This window comes from Corvus hawaiiensis, chromosome 2, assembly GCF_020740725.1.
Source record: "Corvus hawaiiensis isolate bCorHaw1 chromosome 2, bCorHaw1.pri.cur, whole genome shotgun sequence".
Classification (NCBI taxonomy): domain Eukaryota; kingdom Metazoa; phylum Chordata; class Aves; order Passeriformes; family Corvidae; genus Corvus; species Corvus hawaiiensis.
In genome coordinates this window covers 89,272,405-89,291,103 of record NC_063214.1, presented here as the reverse complement: position 1 = coordinate 89,291,103, position 18,699 = coordinate 89,272,405, and the positions used below count along the sequence as shown (strand labels likewise).

Sequence of the window (18,699 nt, the reverse complement as noted above, 5' to 3'; positions counted from 1 at the left end):
GTACAGCTGAATTAGGACTTGGTTCAACTTGGGTATGGTATATGTGCATACATTATTTTGTCCCGATCATACCTCATTTGCAGATCATTCTGCCCTTCGGAAGACTTCCTGTTTGTGCTACATTTTATCAACATGTTAACATCTGACTTTGTAAATTCCTTATATTCTCTAAGTGCATTAGAGCATCTATAGTTCATCCTTTGGAGAACAAACGTAGAAGCTTTGTTGCCTATGTCTTTAAAAAGAACAAAAAAGAAAAAAGTACAATCTGCTTCCTATATACTCATCTTGCTTGGTGTTCCTGTAGAAATACATGATGTATTTCTATAGGAACAATGTAAAGCATTTATTGAAATTTGTAGCCCCACAGACTTTCTGATAAGGGTTTTCCTATGTCATTTATCTTTTGGCTATGAGCCCACCATGTACAGCTGTGGATTTACTAAAGAATTAGAGGCTTGGATATCATCTTCTCCTGACATGTGACAGCCAATGTAGGGACATGTGTGTGATTCCAGACATGGAAATGAAGATAGCTGCTAAACACCTTTCCTGGGTTTGGCTGCATCTGCTTCTGATGAGGTCATTCATATATAAAGTAATCTGGCAGGAAACTTCTTGTAGGGATGTTTCCTTCACTGATGGGACTATACATTCTTTATTGTCCTTCAGAATAATGGATACTTTAAACACTATAGATGTATATGTGTGTGTATATATATATACACACTCTATTAAGCAGGTTTCATGGACACAGAAAAAATAGAAATTGTTCTGAAATCCTGATGAAGATATTGGTACTTGAAAATGGTTTTTGTTTAGTTTAACTCAACCAGACTTTCTTTCTTTTATGACTAGAAAACAGGTCTTTAGTACATGAACTTGGCTTTATCACTCTGAATTCCCTTCATTTTGGACTTCAAATCTCTTGTCTAAAATTCAATATTGCCTGCCCTGCTGCCTGGTCCACCTGGTTTGATATAGAGGATTCCACAAGTGGCGGTGGTAGGGAGAGCATTCTTGGTGTTTTACTCGATATTGTGGTTTTCTGAAGCTGCTCAGAGTGCTTTTCTGGCAGGTAAATGAACTGAAGGCAAATGAGGTGATTGCTGGTGTGTGAAGGAAGTCATACGTGTCAGCAGTGTTGTTTAGTTGTGGTTTAACTGCATTTTTAGAAAGCTATGCCTCATATTACACTCAGGAATATTAACCAGTTATTCAAAAGAAAAAAGACTTTTTTTTTCTTTTTGCAGCAGGTAGTAGATGCATGGAATTCCTTGCCAGCAGTGATTTACAGTCGTAAGCCTACATGAATTCATTGAGAACTGACTGGGACAAGTACTTGGAGAAATGATTTGTTGAGGGTTACTAAACAGACGCTCCACATACTGCTTGGGAAATGTGATTAAGTACTTGGAGGCTTGTACTCAGGGGAAGTACCTTACTGTGGATGCCCACTTGGGCCAAGAGGAAGTCAGTGCAAGGTGTCTGTGACTTCGTAGAGCAGGTGCGGGGCTAGGTTGAGCTAGATGGAACATTTGGCTGAAACAGTGCCTCCTTTCTTATGATCTGTTTCTCCTCATCTTTCTGCTGCTGTCAGGAAACATTGTAGAAATGCAGCTCAGGCATGCCAAACTATGCTTTCCGTGCTTGCTGCTTATCTCTTCATTTTTCTCCTTTGTACTCATTATAATCTTGGTGTTTCTTCTCTGTGCTTGGCCTCGAGAGAAGACCTGTACCCCAGATTTGAGTCCCCAGGTTCCATTTCTTTCTCTGCCAAGTTTCCATAGCCCTTCCATGCTTCAGTTACTGTGTGCATGGAGAAATAGGGCTGCAGCAGCCGAAGGATGATCTCCAGCTAAGACTCTTTGCAGCAGTCCTACTAGTAAGGAAGGCAAAAGGGGTTTCCAGAGTGTATGACGCAAGCAATACTTGGTAATAGCAGTATGGGAAATGAGTGTGGGTGTGGGGCGTAACAATGGAGGAGGTTTGCTGAATTTTTGCTACTGTTTCCTTTATTCTGATGCTTCCTACTGTGCTTCCTACCTAATGTTTCAGTGTAATGGGCTGAATGATTTAACACTGATAGCTGGCTAAAAGCTGCACTAAGGTAAACTTTATGCTCATTATTTTAGAAATTGTGCCACTTAGACAATATATTCTCAATTTAATGGTGGACTGGGCTGAGATGGGTGCACTGTGCCTTCAGAAGCTGCTGGAAGGTAAGAGAGATGTTGTGAGGTGCCTGGCCACCTCTGTCCCTGCCACCAGCTGCCCAGTCCAAAGTTGAGTCTCAGTAGCCAGTGGCTTCAGGGATGCAGACCAGGCATTGCCCCTTGGCTCATCTTCTGAACTGGCACCTCAAAGGGAAAAGTAACACCCGGGAGCGGTGGGAGCCAGCTCCTGTCTCTCATCTGGTTTCAGATATGGTTCTCCCCTCTCAGCCCCTGACACTCACTGGAAGGGCTGAGACTTCCAGACCCTTCACAGAATCAATTAGGTTGGAAAGACCCCTGGGAGCATCGAATCTAACCCATGACCAAACGCCACCATGTCAACTAGACCATAGCATGAAATGCCACGTCCAGTCTTTCCTTTAAACACCTCCAGGGACGGTGACTCCACCATCTCCCAGGGCAGCCTACTCCAATATCTAATCGCCCTTTCTGTGGAAAAATTCTTCCTCATGTCCGACCTAAACCTCCCGTCACAGTTTCAGACTATGCCCTCTTGTCCTGTCGCCTGGGAGAAGAGACCGACCCCCACCTGGCTACAGCTTCCTTTCAGGTGGTTGTAGAGAGCGATAAGGTCTCCCCTGAGCCTCCTCTTCTCCAGGCTGAACAACTCCAGCTCCCTCAGCCGCTCCTCACAGGACATGCGCTCCACACCTTCACCAGATACGCTGCCCCTCTTCCTTCCCCGCCGTCCGCTTCCCGCTCGCTCTCCGGGCGAGGGGCGGCTCTGCCGGCGCAGCTGGCAGGAAGGCCCGGTGCGGGCAGGGAGGGAAGGGGAAGAGGCGGGGCCTGGAGCCCAGCAGTGTCAATAATACAATAGGGCTCTTGTGCGGCCGCCGCCGCCGGAGGAGGAGCGGGCCGGGCTGCGGGCGCGCCGAGCAGCCGGCACGCAGGGCGGGAGCCGCCGCCGGCCACGGGCCCGGGCGGGCGGGCGGGCGGGGGCGATGCGCGTCGGCGCGGGACGGCACCAGCAGCACCCGCAGCAGGAGCCGCCGCCGCGGCGGGAGCGCCAGCCCTGACGGCCGCGGCCGCCCACGCCAGCGAGCAGCGCAGGAGCAGGCGGCGCCGCGCCGGGCCGGGCCGGCGGCGGGAGGTGAGCGCGGCCCGGGCTGCCCGCATGGAGGCGGGGCGGGGGGCGGGCGCCGGGGCCGCCGCGCCGGGCCTGTGCGGGGGAGGCGCCGGGCCTGCGGCGGCGGCGTTTGGCGCCAAGGCCGGGCAGGAGGGAGGAGGAGGAAGCGGCGGCGAGCGCGGGCAGGCGGCGGGCGCTGCGGGTACGTGGGGCGCTGGCGGGGAGCGCGCGCAGCCGCGCCGGGGGCGGCGGGCGGGCAGCGCGGCGGGCAGCCCGTCCCGCGTGGGCGCTGCGGCCCCGGCCGCGTCCGGAGGGAAAAGTTGCGGCGGCTCCGAAGCCGGGCGGGCGCTGCGCCCGCGGGGGGCGGCAAGGGCTGGGCCGCCCCCGGCCAAGCGCCCTTTTGTTCGCCGCAGCCCGGAGAGGCGGCGACCCGGCGGTACCCGAGCCGGCGGGGCCCTGCGGAGCGCGGCTGGGCGTGGCTGGCGGGCGGGCGGGCGGGCAGACAGACAGACAGACAGACAGCCGGGCGCTTGTCCGCCGCCGAGCACCGCTCCGCCGGTATGTCGAGGAACTTGCTAGAACTGAGTTTGACAATGAAGCGCTAGCGCAGCCCTCCCGCCTGCCCGGCCGCGCCGCCAAGGTAAGTTTTCTCCTGAGCAGCGGAGGTGGATGGCGCCCCAGTGCCCCCTTTGCCTGTAGGGAGAGCAGCGGGAAGGTCCTGACTTCACTTCTCCAGATCAAACCTTCCTCTTCTGCATGGTGTTTGCTTTAATGCTGTTCATCGTTCTGCAAAGGCATGGCTTCGTTCTACGGATATATCGCGACCGGTATGGTTGGCGGCCGGGGATGTAGAGAAAGTAATACTTGCAAATAATAATGGGATGATTAAAGGGAGAATTTGGTACAGGGCACTGTAAAGTACATCTGAACAGGCAAATAAATGACACTTTTTTCCGTCTTTTAACTAGAGTTATTTTATAAAAAGCATTTGTAGTTATTTGAGGAGTTCAGCTATTGTTTGCAAATTGTTATAATGAGTGGCTACGTATTTTTATTAAAATATCAGTAAATTTGCACCGTACTTCAAAGCCCTATGGTTTTTTTCATGTTCAGGAGAAAAGGGATGCTGAAGACAACATCCAGTTGTGACTAGAAAGCCTTCAATTACTACACACTAGATACTTGAAAGCTGTTGTACCTCTCGGTTAATGTAAAAGAGCCTTTGCACTAAAACTGAAAGATTAAGAGAAATGTATTTTGTCCTGATGCTTGCTTGCAAGATGCTTAATCAGCAGCCAACTTTTTACGTCAGGTTGGTGCTTGTGGGCTGTTCTGTAGAGCATCTCGAGCACACCTGCTCATCTCTGCAAAGTGAGACCGTATCATAGTGATGGTTAGAGAGCTAGCTTGAAAATGTGAGAGCCTTAGGCCAGAAAGGGCGACCTGAATGAAAGCATGTTTGCATAACTTCCAAGCTTGCTACAGAGTTCCTTAAGGAGACATCAGAAAAGCCTTTACCTGCACTTACCAAAGGGAGAGAATGCCATTTGAAGCCGCTTTAGTTAAGAATATACCTTTTCAAAGTAAAAGCAGGCTAGTACTTTTAGAATCTAAAGTTTGTGTTGGCTTTTGGTTTTTTTTTTAACTGAACTTCTGACCTCTTTTCAGACTAGACATGACATGCCCTGTTTTTATTGCGAGAGGAGGAGAAGAAAGCTTTCTTTGCAAAACTTGGACTTTAGATGCAGTAAAAGTAATCAAAATAGCAGAACCGTTTCTATTACCTGTCCTTCGTTTGATGTTTCCTCTTTCTAGGTTCCTTTTACAGAACAAGCCTCCCTCCCCCAGCGGGAGAAATTCCTCTGAGCTGGGTCTGACTGTAGGTCTTTTTTTGCTTTGTGTTATGTACATGTAGCAGATAACCCACAAAGGTTTGCTAGAGAACTCATGTAGGAACATAGGCAGTGGCATTTATTGGCAAGGATGCATGTTCATTTGGGATCTCATTAAAACCATGGAAATCCACTGTGAATGTAGGAGCCTGAGATAGGTCGATCGATCTATCTATCTATCTCAGTGTAGTGGTAGAGTAAACCCAGCTGTTTTCTTCTCTGCGTTTCTGTGGACTTCCTCTCAGCAGTGGAAAATCAGGAAGTTTGTGTTTGGGATTTATTGGGATACCTGGGATTGTTGTGGACTTTTTGTTTTGATTTTTAGAATACACATAGTTTTCATTGACCTGGGTGATTCGCTAATGGAGAAGAATTTACACGAAGGCTTCTTATTTACAATTGAGTATTGTTTTTACCTGTACAGTTTTATATGTTTATACACATGGGCAGAAACACGTGTGTGTGGTCACTGTAGTAGTAGCTACTGCATGCTGAATGCTGTAGAGCATTTTCCCCAAGAGCTTGCTGCAGCTGGCCTGGAGGATGTCTTGACTGGTGCCCTCAACTCTTGGCTAGTGTGATGTCAAGTGTCCAAGGCCTTGGTGAAGATGGCTGGATTTTTTAGGCCTAGTGGGGAGAGGTGAAGTTAAACCTTGTACAAGCTGCCTTGAGTTTGAAACACTCCTACAGTGTTCCCTGTGGTGTATTTAAGTAGCTTATTTCAATATTTGAAATTAATTTCTGACCATCATGCCTCACTGGGTGAGGAGTGGGACATGGTGTCTGCATATTTTTGGTTAGCTTGGCAAGACACGAGATGTATCTGGTGAAGGAATGTGCACCCATTTCTGTAGTGCATCTTTTATCATCCATGGATGGAAATGTCTTGTAAACGTCTGTTTCTGTGGTTTGTCTTTCTCTTTTCATCCCTAGAAGTCTCCTTTAGAAGTCGGTATGTGGTTTGGGGGGCTATTACTTGAATGGGTTTGATGGTGCCGTGTGATGCCCACTCTTCAGAAAATACCAGGCAATTTGATTGCAAAGAGTTGTATTCAACTGAAATTTAAAAGTTAATACCCTGTAAAGTATAGGTATCATTCTCTCAATGCATTTTATAACCTAAAGTTTACTGTTTTGTCTAGATCAGTGGTAGTATTTTGTCTTGTTCAGTGACTTCTTTCATTATGGACAGAAATGGACTGAGCCAAAACTTGCTGTTTGCATGTGCTGCTTAGACTCTCCACTCCCGCAGTTTTTGTGGGAGCTATAGCTAAGGGGACTCAGGGTGCTTTTCAATCCTCTGGAGAGGGGAACCTCTGAAATGGTGTGGTGTTTCTCTTTTCTGAAGATTTTAAGTGCCTATAACGCTTGAGGCTTCATGTAATTGGAGACATAAATGCAATTTTTACATACTTTACTTAAAATGGAAACTAACAAGTTAATAATAGCTCTTATCGGGGGTATTTATGTAATGGAAGCCAACAGATGCTATTTGCATCTTGAAGAGCTGATATACAAAATGTTATGTCAAGGCCCTGGCAGGTTTTGTGCTGGCGGAGGCTGGGTCAGGTGGGAGTGGGAGATGCTGGAGATCTGTAGGGCTTTATGGCACATCTGAAAAGTGAGATAACTATATGAAATTTTGCATTTTAGCACATAACTTATTTTAATCTAATGCTGCTAATAAAAAGAATGTGAGAACTGATTTCTTTTATATTTATTCACGTTAAATGATCAGTTACACCTGTCACTTTAAAATTACTTTTCTTTATGCTATCTTCTAGCTGCAACTGCACATCTGATATTCAGAACCCCTAAAAAGTGTGTCTATAGATACTATTTTTATTGATACTTCAATTTATTTTGACTACAAGAAGGTATCTGGCAAATAAGTTTCAGAAGCGTAGTGTGACAATCCGGGCGTTGCCTTCTGTGGAAAGATGCCGATATAATTACCAAGCACCTCCCTGTTTCCCTGGGCTGTTCACTCTTTCATATTCATTTGTTTCAAAGTTACCCCTGTCTAGATGACATCTGAACTTTTCCAACATTTAATATCTTATTTCAGTGTGTAGGAGACCAAGAATTTGGGGATTAGAGCAGTCTGGGATGTGTGATCTTGGACCTAATGAAAGCTCCTGCATTTGTAGAGCTATAATGCAGGCTTTATTCGGATTTAAAGGAATGGAAGAGACCCCGAGCTGTGAGCATGACTGCGGAGGCTCCACTGGCACTTGCTTAGTCGCCCTCTTCGGAGAAGCAGGAGAAGGTGGGAGGATAAGCTCGTGACTGCTGATGCTATTTGTTATAACTTTCTCCTGGATTAAATGCTGGGATGCTTGCCTTAGCTTGTTAAACTTTGTTTGAAAACTTTGGAGTGCTTTTCTTCAAAGTACACCTGTTACAGCATTAAAGAGCTATGTTTCTTGATTATTGAATTGAATGGTGGACATAACGTATTGTGTCGTTAATGCCTCTTTGTGTTTTAATTAGAGCTCTAGGAGATGTTAAAAAACAGGTTTATACACATGCTTGACTCGTTGCTAAACTGAATATGCTTGTCACACAGTGTTGAGGGAATTATGTATTATTTTGCTAATCTACTGTCCAGGGCTTCCCTCAGTTGCCTTTCTTTCCTTTTTCCTTTTTTCCCACCTTCCTCTAAAAAGTTTTTGCTTGAGTATTTTCTGAGGGTCTGTCTTATCTGCTTAAAGCTCCTGACTGTTGATAGCCTTTGCTGGTGAAAGGCTCAGGCTCTTGCTCATGTCCTAGAGAGCAGTTTCATGCCTGCACAAGTGGTTTGGTGCACAGCAAGTCCAACAGCTTCTGAGGGTTAGCACAGTGCAGTGGATTAGTAGAGGCTGGGATGCCTGAGATGCCCCAAAGGGAGGGGTGGTACCCCACACACCAGGCGCTGCAAAGTGAAACAACTGACCAGGAACATTTATTGGAAATAGTTACTTTTGTGTGACTGTGTTATGGAGAGTTTTCCAAGCTGTGTTTAAATTTTCAGGCAATTCTTGTTTCAGAATATGCTGTTGAGTTGATGACAGAATAGTGAGAGGAGAACTGCATAGGAGAAGTTCTGCCTGGGTGCTGTCTTTTAATTGTGCCATGTAGTTTATCATGTAATACTGAATGACTGAAATTCTTTAAATATGTAGATAAACGATGGATTTACTACAAGTGTTAGACAAAAGTTACAGTAACGTGGCTGTTCATAAGCACTTGAAAACCATAACTAAACTATGAGCTTTCATTCATACCACTTAAAAAATACAAGTATTGGTTTAACAGACCAGACAGTTTTTAAATAATGCTTCCTCTATAAACCATGGTGGTATTGAGAAAATTATTACTTTTAGTGTGCAAATATTTAAATCTTCCCCTACATATCAAGTATAGCAGAATAAAATGGTAGTATTTTCTGTCTGCTGATATGCAGAAAACCTGACATCTTGAACCGCTGGATACAAAAGTGTATAGGAGAAATGTGTACCCTGTCAAGGGAGGAAGCGTCTCTAGTGGAACTCTTTGTGTTGTTTAATTCTCTTTATTTGTTCTGCTTTTAACTGCTTGTATTTATTAATATTCTCTCAGTGTTAATTTGCAGGCCTTGATATTAAAGTGGCTGTAGAGGACTCATTATAGAAAATAGTGCCCATGTCCTATGGAGATTTTGGCTTTAATGAAAAAAACAAACCAACTAAAGACCTTCTGGAGCTTGAAATGCTCAGTGTGTGAGTGTGTTAGAGACACACAGGAAAATGTTAGGCTCAGCAATTATCTGGCAAGGAGGAGCCTCAGCAGAGAGGTAGGAGTAATACCTCTCCCACTCTTATTAATACTTGGATAGAAAGAACAGTAATAAAGTGGTACTCGTCTTCCTGCTTTCATACAAATAAACTCTTTTCCCAGAAGGAAAATAGTGACTGAAATAGTGATAACGAGTGATTACTCTGCAGTGCAATGTAAACTTGTTAGGTGTTGTTTGATAGGAGGGAGAAAAAAAATGCTCATTTCAAGCACAGATAATAGCTTTTTATGTTAGTTTTTTGTTTTTTGGTTTTGGTTTTTTTTCAGGAACTGCTGACCAGTGCTCTGAAAAAGGAAGGGTACTGGTTGTCAGTGTTGGCGCTGTGCTTTGACATCGTTAACCTTGTTTGGGGGAGTTCTAGCAACTCTTCAGCTTGGGCCTAATTCAAGAGCAGTTGTGTTCTTTTACAAAAATCAAATTGCCTGTCATTTAAGCAACTGAGAGGGAGATACTTAAACCTGATAATGAAGTTGCAGTCTTCCTTATGTTAACAACGTAATCATTTCCATTGTAGCATGACACGAGCAATCTTAAGAAGTAAGTGAAGCTTTTTGCTTGACAAATTTGAACTTGAAGCTCCGTAACAGAATGTGCTGACAGTGAGGGAGGAACCAAAAGTTTATCTTAATATAAGATACATGTTTATGAAGAACAATATTGTAATGGCTGTTGGTGTACTTAGGAAGTAAAATTCACTTCTGCTTATGGTACTGATTCTTTTATGGAAGTTATTTTTTCAAAATATTATGCCTGTATTACAAATACTGATTTTCTTAACTTTCTTTGGTTAGTGCTTGTTCACTTTTTTTGGATAAAAAAAGAAAAAGATGAAAAACCTGTGGGATGAAATTATTCCATATTTTTATACAAATAGAAATGATGCAAAATTATTTTGTGTGCCCTTTGCAGCTGGTATCCATAAATTCAGGTGGTTTCATTTTGGTCCTTGTAGTTTTGTTCTTTTTAATGTATCATACTATAATTTCCAGTGATATTTTATGAAAATTGTAGAAGTTTTTCTTTATTCAGGTATTTTTCAGATACCTAAGTTTGTTGAAGTTAGTAGTAAACATATTTTTGATCCAAATACTTACTTATACAGCTAGTGTACAAAAAATTTACTTACAATGGCAACTGAATGAGATTTTGCCAGTGACTGGCAGGTTGCATTCCTGTCTGTTTCTGCAGTTTTGATGGAGATCTGACTTGCTTTATTTGGTTGTACAGACCTATGCAGAGACAGAATATCTGTGGTACAATACTGTAGAAAATGGGACTCTGCCCTGAACTCCATGAAAGAGGAGGCTAAAAATTACTTTAGGCTTCAGTACTTGGTATTCTTAGTAGTCCCTCCTTTGTTGCTTAAAACTGAATACATATGGATCTGATGCATGATGTTTTCATTTTTCTTCCTCTGTATATGCTATAAGACTTCAGAAGGTGGGACATAACTTATTAGAAAGCTTACACTCCTGCCAATCAGCTCAGTATCAGTCAGAGCCCCGTGACTCCAGTTACGTGGATTAACCTGGCTTAAGTGCTGTCTCAGAGCCTTTGTTTGGCGTCTTCTATGTACTTGTTCTAAATTTTCAGAAGCCTCTATATGTAACAGCAAACAGGGATGTGCATTAATTTAGGTTACTGAAACCTAGTAACTTTTGCAGGTGCCATTTCACTCTCTTTTTAAGATTATTGAACTACTTATTTTTCTGTGTGTTCACTTCTGTGTGCTTGAATTCCACATTTGAATCAGTCCATTTTTGAAGTATGAATGGGTTAAGAGTAGGAAAAAAAAGTCTGAAGAAACTTAAAAAAGGAAAAAAGTAAAGCCTCAATTGCAGATGAGAACTTGAATATGATTTGTAGTTCTTACTTCTCTCTCTCAGCCATCCATGTCTTTGATGCCTTTGTAGTCTCCCTTTGGCTGTCCCCTCTTCTTTTTGACTTAACTTTCCAACTTTTTCCTTGTTATTGGAGAAAACAGTGTTTCCAGTGAGTGTCTCACAGTCTTCTTGGGACCCTATAAATCATCTAGGTCAAATTAAATTTTTTTCCTGTACCAGACTACAGACAGTATGGACTTCCAGATTGTTTGCAGTCAACCTGAAAGTATTTTGGCAGACTTGTTGGTTTGGGGTTTTTTTTTGTGTAAATTTGCTCAGTCTGATAAAGGGGGCCTTTTCCTTCACTTGTGTTTTTATGTGAGGTTTTATTTTTCGTGGCTGCTACATTTGTGGGGGTTTACATATATGTGTATGTACAAAAGCACCGTGCACCGAAAATTCAAGTTGTATTTTTAAAAATTCATTAAAATAAGTGTTTGTGATATAAAACTTTTTTTCTGGTGAATGCTGATACTGGTGTGATGACTATTTAGGTACTGTTTAACAAAAAACCCTTCTATGTTTTGCCTGTACATAGGTAAATTGTGCTTGGTTAAGGAAGTTAAATCTGTGTGTTTGACTCAAACACATATCAGCAATTGTATTTACTTTGGTACAGATTATAAGAGTGTTTCAAAACAAACTTGATTTTATACAGGGAGGAACTGCTAGAAAAAGTGAGACAGTGGCAAAGCTTTGGTTTAGTGGAGTAACTTTTAAAACATATAAATGCATCCTGGTTATTTATAAGGTATCAAATCCTTTTTTAACCCTTTGCTACCCTATGATAATTTTTTTGGTCAAAATGATTTTTTTTTCTTTCCCCCTTTAAATAATTGTAGGGAATCTATACTAAGCTCATTCTATCAAAGAAGTCAGCTTTCATAACAGTTTGAAAGGTGTTGCTCTGGTGTTACTCTGTTATATTGATCCGATTGGTCATGTACACCTAATTCTGAAGAAGTGGTATTAGTGTCAGCCTTTGCACAAGGGCTGTACAAGTTGAGCCAGCTTCACTCCTGTACCAGATTCCTTTGGTCATAACAAAGCATCTTTAGAGCTATCTTTTACAGGTTTTAATGTCACATTAGGGTACTCTATGGCACCTCTGCCTATTTGTGGTCTCTTATAGGCTTGTAGGGATTTAATCAGTCAGAATTGTGGATTTAACTGCATGATGGCAATTCTCAAAGGGGAAAAAGCTCAGCTCCTTTGTTTACTTCTGCTTTTGAGCTTTCCAGGTCTGACAGGATTATAGAGGTTTTTGTGCTTCAGGTAAGCAGAAGTAATGTAAAACTCTAAGGGAGCAAACCCTCTAAGGGAGCAAACCTATTAAGGCAAGTTTTCTCTCTCTTTTTTTTTTTTTTTTTTTTTTTTGAAATGCCAGTGTATTGTGAAGGGCCATGTTACCTGCTGTCCTCCTTGGAACTGGTGAAAGCCCATCCATAATGACGTGGGTGGGAGAGTATCCAAGTCTAGTTTTATCCCTTGTTAAACAATATCAGAAGTTTTGCCTCCATAAAGGCAACAGCTTTGCATAGTGGAAGTCTAACATTAATAAACTACAAGAAATTAGAAAGGTCTAAATATTTTAGACAATTCTGTTAAAGGTTTTTCCTTTTGACAGTAAGTTTTTCTGACAGTGGGTGCTTTAAAAAAGGAATAGTTTTCTTGCATTGCAACTTGATCTTGCAACCCCCCACCTATCCCCAACATATTTGCATCAGGAGATTTTTAGGAGAAATAAACTCAGTTTTGTCATTTAGGAATTCTGCTTATAAATTCATCAGATAAATGTTCTGCTAATTTCTGGCTTTGTTTTGGCACTGGTTTTAATTCCCATTGACTCCACAGAGACCAAAGTTTCCATGCTTATTTCTCAGAGCTTGTCATACATTTTGTCTAAGTGAGTGGGAATGACTTTGGAAAAGGATTGACACAAGTTTCTCCTTCATAGCAGTAAAAACAAACCCAACACAGCCCTTTCCGACCATTTAAGATCATCTTCAAGGAAGAAGTCATATTTGGTTGCTGCTAGGGGAGTTGCAGCCACAGAGGATGAAGTTGATGAAGTCTTGTTTACTGTGTTATAGTGTCTGCTGCTTCATTAATCGTCATTTGATTGTGCTCCAAGCCTTGTGTTTTTGCGGTCTAAGTGCAAAGCTTGGGTGCTTTATTTATTTATGGAGTTTCTTTGCACGGGAAGGTGACAGTTTGAGTGCTGGTGTGGTCTGACCATAAAAGACCAGAGAGGCTTTCGTTATGAAAAATCACAAATACCAGTGTCCCAAGTTTGATAAAGGGTGTCAAAAGTACTTTAAATCACTGTCTTAATCAAGTGAAGTTAACACTATTACTTTTTTCTTGCCCCTCCCCCCCCACTTTTTTTTTTCCTCTGGGAGGTGTCATTCCAGTAAATACTGACTAAATGGTTTTATGTGAGGTGAGCTGTTTATGATGGTTATTTTTCTGTGGCCACTGAGACCCCCTTAAGGGCCAGGAATATTCAGTATATGTACATTTACTCAAATTCCACATAGCTGAAGCAGTTGAAGAATCTCGAAAGAGCATGCTCTGTAGCCTTTCTGAATCCCTGTGTTGTACACTGGTGAGCATCACAACTTAATGTATCCAGAAAAGGAGACAAATCTTTTCTTGACTACTGTCATCCAATTGAGAGGTAGCTTTCCTCCTGTAATCCAGACATAAATTATTCTCAATCTTTTTGTTTGTAGTTTCCTTTTTTTCCTACTTGCATTGACCAGGATGGGAACAGAGGCTCCGCAGGCTCATTTGTTGTGTAAAAGTGGGTGGTGGTTTGAGCCACAAGGTCCTCCTGACACTCCCCAGCAACTGGTGGTTGGTCATCCTGCAAATAAATGGTTGAAGCAAAATACCACAACATAGATAAGAAATGCTTGCGCAGACTGCTCTTCTGGTGAGGTGATGAGAATGACCATAGGATGCTTGAATGCTGTAGGTAGGCAGCAGCAGAGTTGTGCAATGGAAAGGGTTTGAGGAAAAGGGAGAAAGCACTGGGGCAGACTGGACAGCAGAGGAGGACTGGGAAGATGGGATGAAAACTAAGGACTGCCTTTGCAGATGTGGCAACTGCTGACACCTTAACGTGATACTGAAATTGATGCCTGAAGAGTGCATCTGGGGAGAGGAGGAAGAAAGGTCCAATCATGTCTCTGATTCCTGAAGATATCCATTTACAGGACTGCAAATCAGTAGTTCAATCTGTGAGAGGAGAGATTTCTGGCATCATTCCTTATTTGGTGTGTGAGCTGGGTTTCCTGAACATGCTGGGCACTTTGAATCCCACTGTAAAGACCTTTCCATTTGCTTCATGAGGAGTTAAAATCTTGGGGGGTTTGCTGTTTCTTGTTCCAGAGCCAGAGCTGTAGCTTGAAGGCATTGAAATACACAGTTTGGTATTACTTCAGTCCAAAGTTTAAATATGTCCCTTCATATTTTATATTGTCATTGTGTGGAGGATCCACACACACTGCTTTTAGCATTTGTGACTCTCTGGTGTGTGTGGTGGGGTCATGGGACTTGCTGTGGAGAATATGGAAGTGGCATAGCTGTGCCATCAGAAACATAACATCTGTTATCTTACCATACTTTAGAAGTTCTCACACTTGAATAGTTTTATTTCTTATTTTAAGATCCCCACTAAAAGTCCCTAACTGTGTACAAATATAGTTGCATTAAATAATAGAATTTGGCTATGGAAAAAGATGCCTCTAGGTCATCTAGATTATTGCTTCTGAAATGTTTGTTTGAACCTCCCTTCAGAAAATAGTGTGGAACAGTACTGCCATCACTAAGCTACAGGAAATGCACACGAGCACATCTGTTTAGTACAGGAGGTACAACTCGAATGAGGTGGCTTGATACTTAAAATCCAGCTGGCCAGCATGTGGCTGTGGCTAACAGCAGAACGTGTGATGTTCTCCTTCCTCAAGAACTGCATCTATTTTGTTTTGCTCCAGATCCTCATAAATAGCTTGTTTTTGCTACTCTGTGGCTCAAAGACCTGTTTTCAAGTTCCTAATAGTAGGTAGTGCCAAAATACTTTTGTTGTTTCTGCCTGTACCCCATTCCAGGCTTTGTGGATCAGGAAGCCTCCTGCCTGTATTTTTATCTCAGTTTAGGTCTTGTACTGCAGCATTCTGCCTCATGCATTTGTATTCTCTTTCTGCTACATTCCTCTGCGTTGAAGTGTGTCCTGCTGCAGGGAATACCCACTCTTCGGAGAGAGATGCATCCTGCACCAGGCTGAAGTAACAAGTCTCCTTAACATTTCGTCTCGCAAAAGAGGAGGAGGGACCTGAGCTGCTGTGTACTAACTGTCCCTGTATGCAGCTGTACACCATAGCATCCGGCAGGGATATATATGTGTGTGTATGTATTTACATGTATCTCCTTCAGTCTCTGATGTAGGGAAGAGAGATGGAATGGTGGAATAGTTACCTGGGATTGCTTTGCTGTCACCAGCATGCAGCGGTACTCATGAGTTCTGTGGAGTAGCTGATGCACAGTACTTGTGCTCCACAGCACCATGTCTGCATGGTGAGGTGCAGCCCTCAGCGCAGACAGTCCCAACAAACCACTTTGTGCAGTGCTCTTTATACTCAAGTCCCCTTTATTGTTGGCTTGCCCTCCGGCTGGGTTGAGAAAAGCTGAGCTCTCTGGAGCATGTTGTTTTGGCAGCGCAGCAACCAGGACTCTTGTCCAGTCTTTGTTTAAACGTCAAGAGCTGCAGCTTTCAATCTTCCCCCTGGGGATTTGGGTCAGCAGTTCTGACTCTCAGGATGTTTCCTTAATGCTAAACCTAAACTTCTTGGTTTTTTTTCTTAAATTTATCCCATTGCATTTAATCTCTTACAAACCCAGGCTTTTGTTTGACTAATTCTAATATCCTACCTGTATATGAAGACTGTAAACAACTTTGTGTCTTAAAGTAGGTGTTTGTAAGTTAAATCCTGTAAGTAGCTTTCCTCCATAAGGGCAATTTTTTCAGTCTGACTCAGTTTTTTGCATGTATATGTTAATTGTGTTGTGTAACAATTATTTTCAAGTAATCAGTAAGATGTTTTGAGTGTTTTGCAGAATGGTTGGCACTACACACAAGCTAAATAACTGCTGTGTTGGGTCATCATCTGAGTGCCTGGGGCCCAGGACTTCAGAGCATTTCATAAAATGTCTTGATGTTACTTGTTAGTTGCCTTATGAAACCTATCCTTCTAGACATCCTGCTGCATTGTTTGTCTGAAAGTGGAGTAAGCTGCTGTGGGAAATTGTTTTCCCAGCAAGTTTTAATTGGTTGCTGGGAATTACTAAATCACTGCTGCATAAAGGTGTCATGAAATATTTTTGTGACAGTGGAAAGAAGTGAAGGTACTAGAGAGTTGCAGGCTTTACTAAATGCTTTCAGTGTCTCTGATCTATCTTAAGGTGAGATGGACTATGTTTAGATTTTTACAATGAAATTGTGAATTTATACTGAATTACTTGGTTGGCTAAGCCAGTGTGGAAGAGAGATAAAAATTGAGAAGCTGCAGAGTACTGTAGTACACTGTAGTTAGGACTGTTTAGAAGCTTGTGAAGAAGAATAAACAACAAATCAGTTTATTACAAGCAAAAATCCAATACTGTTTGCTACAAAGACTTTGTAGGGATTTTACAAGACTTTTCTTAAAGCTTACTGACTTTTTCTTTTCTACCTCTAATCCGTGTAGGGTAAGTATTGCCTGGAAATATCTCTTTAGTTAAATACAATGGATACTGTTTTGGTATTTGGATACTTGTTCTATTATGATTTTTTCAGAACTACAAGGGAGAGAGTACCATTACCTTCCTGCTTCATACTATATTTATAATCTCAAAAACCACTAGCTTTATTTCTGATGCTGTCTTGGTAGTATTAAAATTTTGATCTGCCTTTTGTAAGAGGTCTGTGTGATGTTACTGGTAGTCCATGGGGAGCTGTCTGTATGTGCTAGATACCTGAAACAGTCTGTAAAAAACCTGGAAATTATAAAATGATTTTCTAATACCTTTCCCATCTAAGCAGCATTATATCCCTGGGATTATTTATGGAGAAGAAGATGTGGAGCATCACAAGACCGACTTTCTGATTCATTTTTCAAAGTAATTTGTGAGGTAGGAATTGCACAGTAGATGATACAAGTTACCAGGCAACCCGTATTACCAGAAGCAAGCTAAGGGAGCATGGATTACCTGAAGTGCTCACAGGAATGTTTGTAGCTGCTGAGAAAACTGAGAGGATAATTGCTAATTAGTTTCAAACAAGACAGGTGAATTAATATTTGCTATTAATGATGTGGGTGAAGGAATGAGGACTCCGTTCATTCAATACCCGAATCAAGCTGGATGGAGCTACATGTCTACTTGAGAAGATGCTTTGAACTTAAGAGTTACTTTAACAGATTGGAGAAGGAGCCTGGAAGGAGGGGTTGGATGGGGCTGAGCAGGTTGTGTGAAGGGGTAGCTGTCTTCAGCACGAAGGTTTGGCTGCACACCTGCAGGCTGGGAGCAGTGGGCCCAGCGGCAATAACTGCTCACAGCCAGGACATGAGGCAACAGTCGTGCTGTTGCAAAAGCAAAGGCATTGGAGTTTATACGTAGGATTATTATCTGCAACTCATGTGGCAGTAAAGAATGTTTTTCTGTAAAAAGAGAGGAGCATTTTGTGTGTAGGGAAGGATTCAGCTGGGAGACTTTGTCCAGATTTGGATGTCACAACTTCATACTGGTTTTGCGTGCCAGCCCTGGAAAGGGTGGTGGACAGCAGCAACTAGAAGAATCAGAAATGTAGAAAATGTGTCCTTTAAGCAGGGGGTGAAAGAACTGGGTTTTATTTAGTCTGGAGAAAAGACAAGGACGTATTTACAAGAGAGTTCAGTTATTGTTCAAACATAAGGTTAACTGTGTAAAAAAGAAAAGGATGATATCATCAGGGCCCAGTGCAGGGAGAGACCTGGTAAAGGCTTGAGCAGCACACGGGAAGATGTGTGCTTAAAGTGCTGGGACAAACTTTGAGGGTCACGCAGCGTCAAGGGGCTCCCTCTGTTATGCAGAGTCTGAGTTCTTGGTCCTATCTAGCTGTCCTTTTTCAGGACCCTGACAGACCCTTTTTTCTGCAACCATCTCTGTTTTTGCAAATGGCAGTGCCGTGTGTGGGATGGTTGACAAGAAAAGCACGAAGCTCTGTTTTCAACCAGCACAATTCTTGTTTTGGTAGCTTGGCTGTTGGTAAGCACTGTGGTAAATTACAGAGAGAGCGATAGTATAACAGTAGTGATAACTGCAAAAATAGATCTGTGTTCCAAGTGGCCTTCTGTTGTTAAAAGTTGTATTTTAAGAAATAAATCTTGCTGATGCTTTTTTCCCTGGTGACGCTTAGTTTCCAGGCAGTATTTATGAAAAGCTACTGTGCATTTCTAAGTTTTTCTGTGTCTACACAGTCCTTTAGTTCCTATAATTTTTTTTCCTGTTTCTTCATGCCATAGTTTCTGTTGCTTGCCCATTAATTTTTCAAATGCACCTGGAGATTAGGAGTTTGGAGTCTGTTGGCACAGTCTGTGTGGAGGGGAGGGTGAGCATCTTCTGTGCCTTCTTTACCCTGCTCCTGAACTTACTGTTCTTGGGGAGGTTGGCACTCTTCCATTTTTTTTTTTAATCTGTTGGGGAAGCACCCCCTGATCATTAGTTTGAGGTGACTTAATTTAATGTTTCTCAATCAATATGTTAAGACTAGCTTTCAAAACAA

General features: G+C 42.5%; 1 protein-coding gene across 2 annotated transcripts in view; it reads left to right on the top strand.

Moving 5' to 3' along the window:
- Positions 1–3,816: 3,816 nt before the first annotated feature.
- The window catches only part of JADE3 (jade family PHD finger 3), a 65,816-nt gene continuing 50,933 nt past the window's right edge, over positions 3,817–18,699 (top strand). For both annotated transcript variants that reach the window (XM_048324551.1, XM_048324534.1), the window contains exon 1: positions 3,817–3,943. The gene's annotated coding sequence lies outside the window, so the exon portion shown is untranslated. The remainder of the gene's footprint in view (positions 3,944–18,699) is intronic.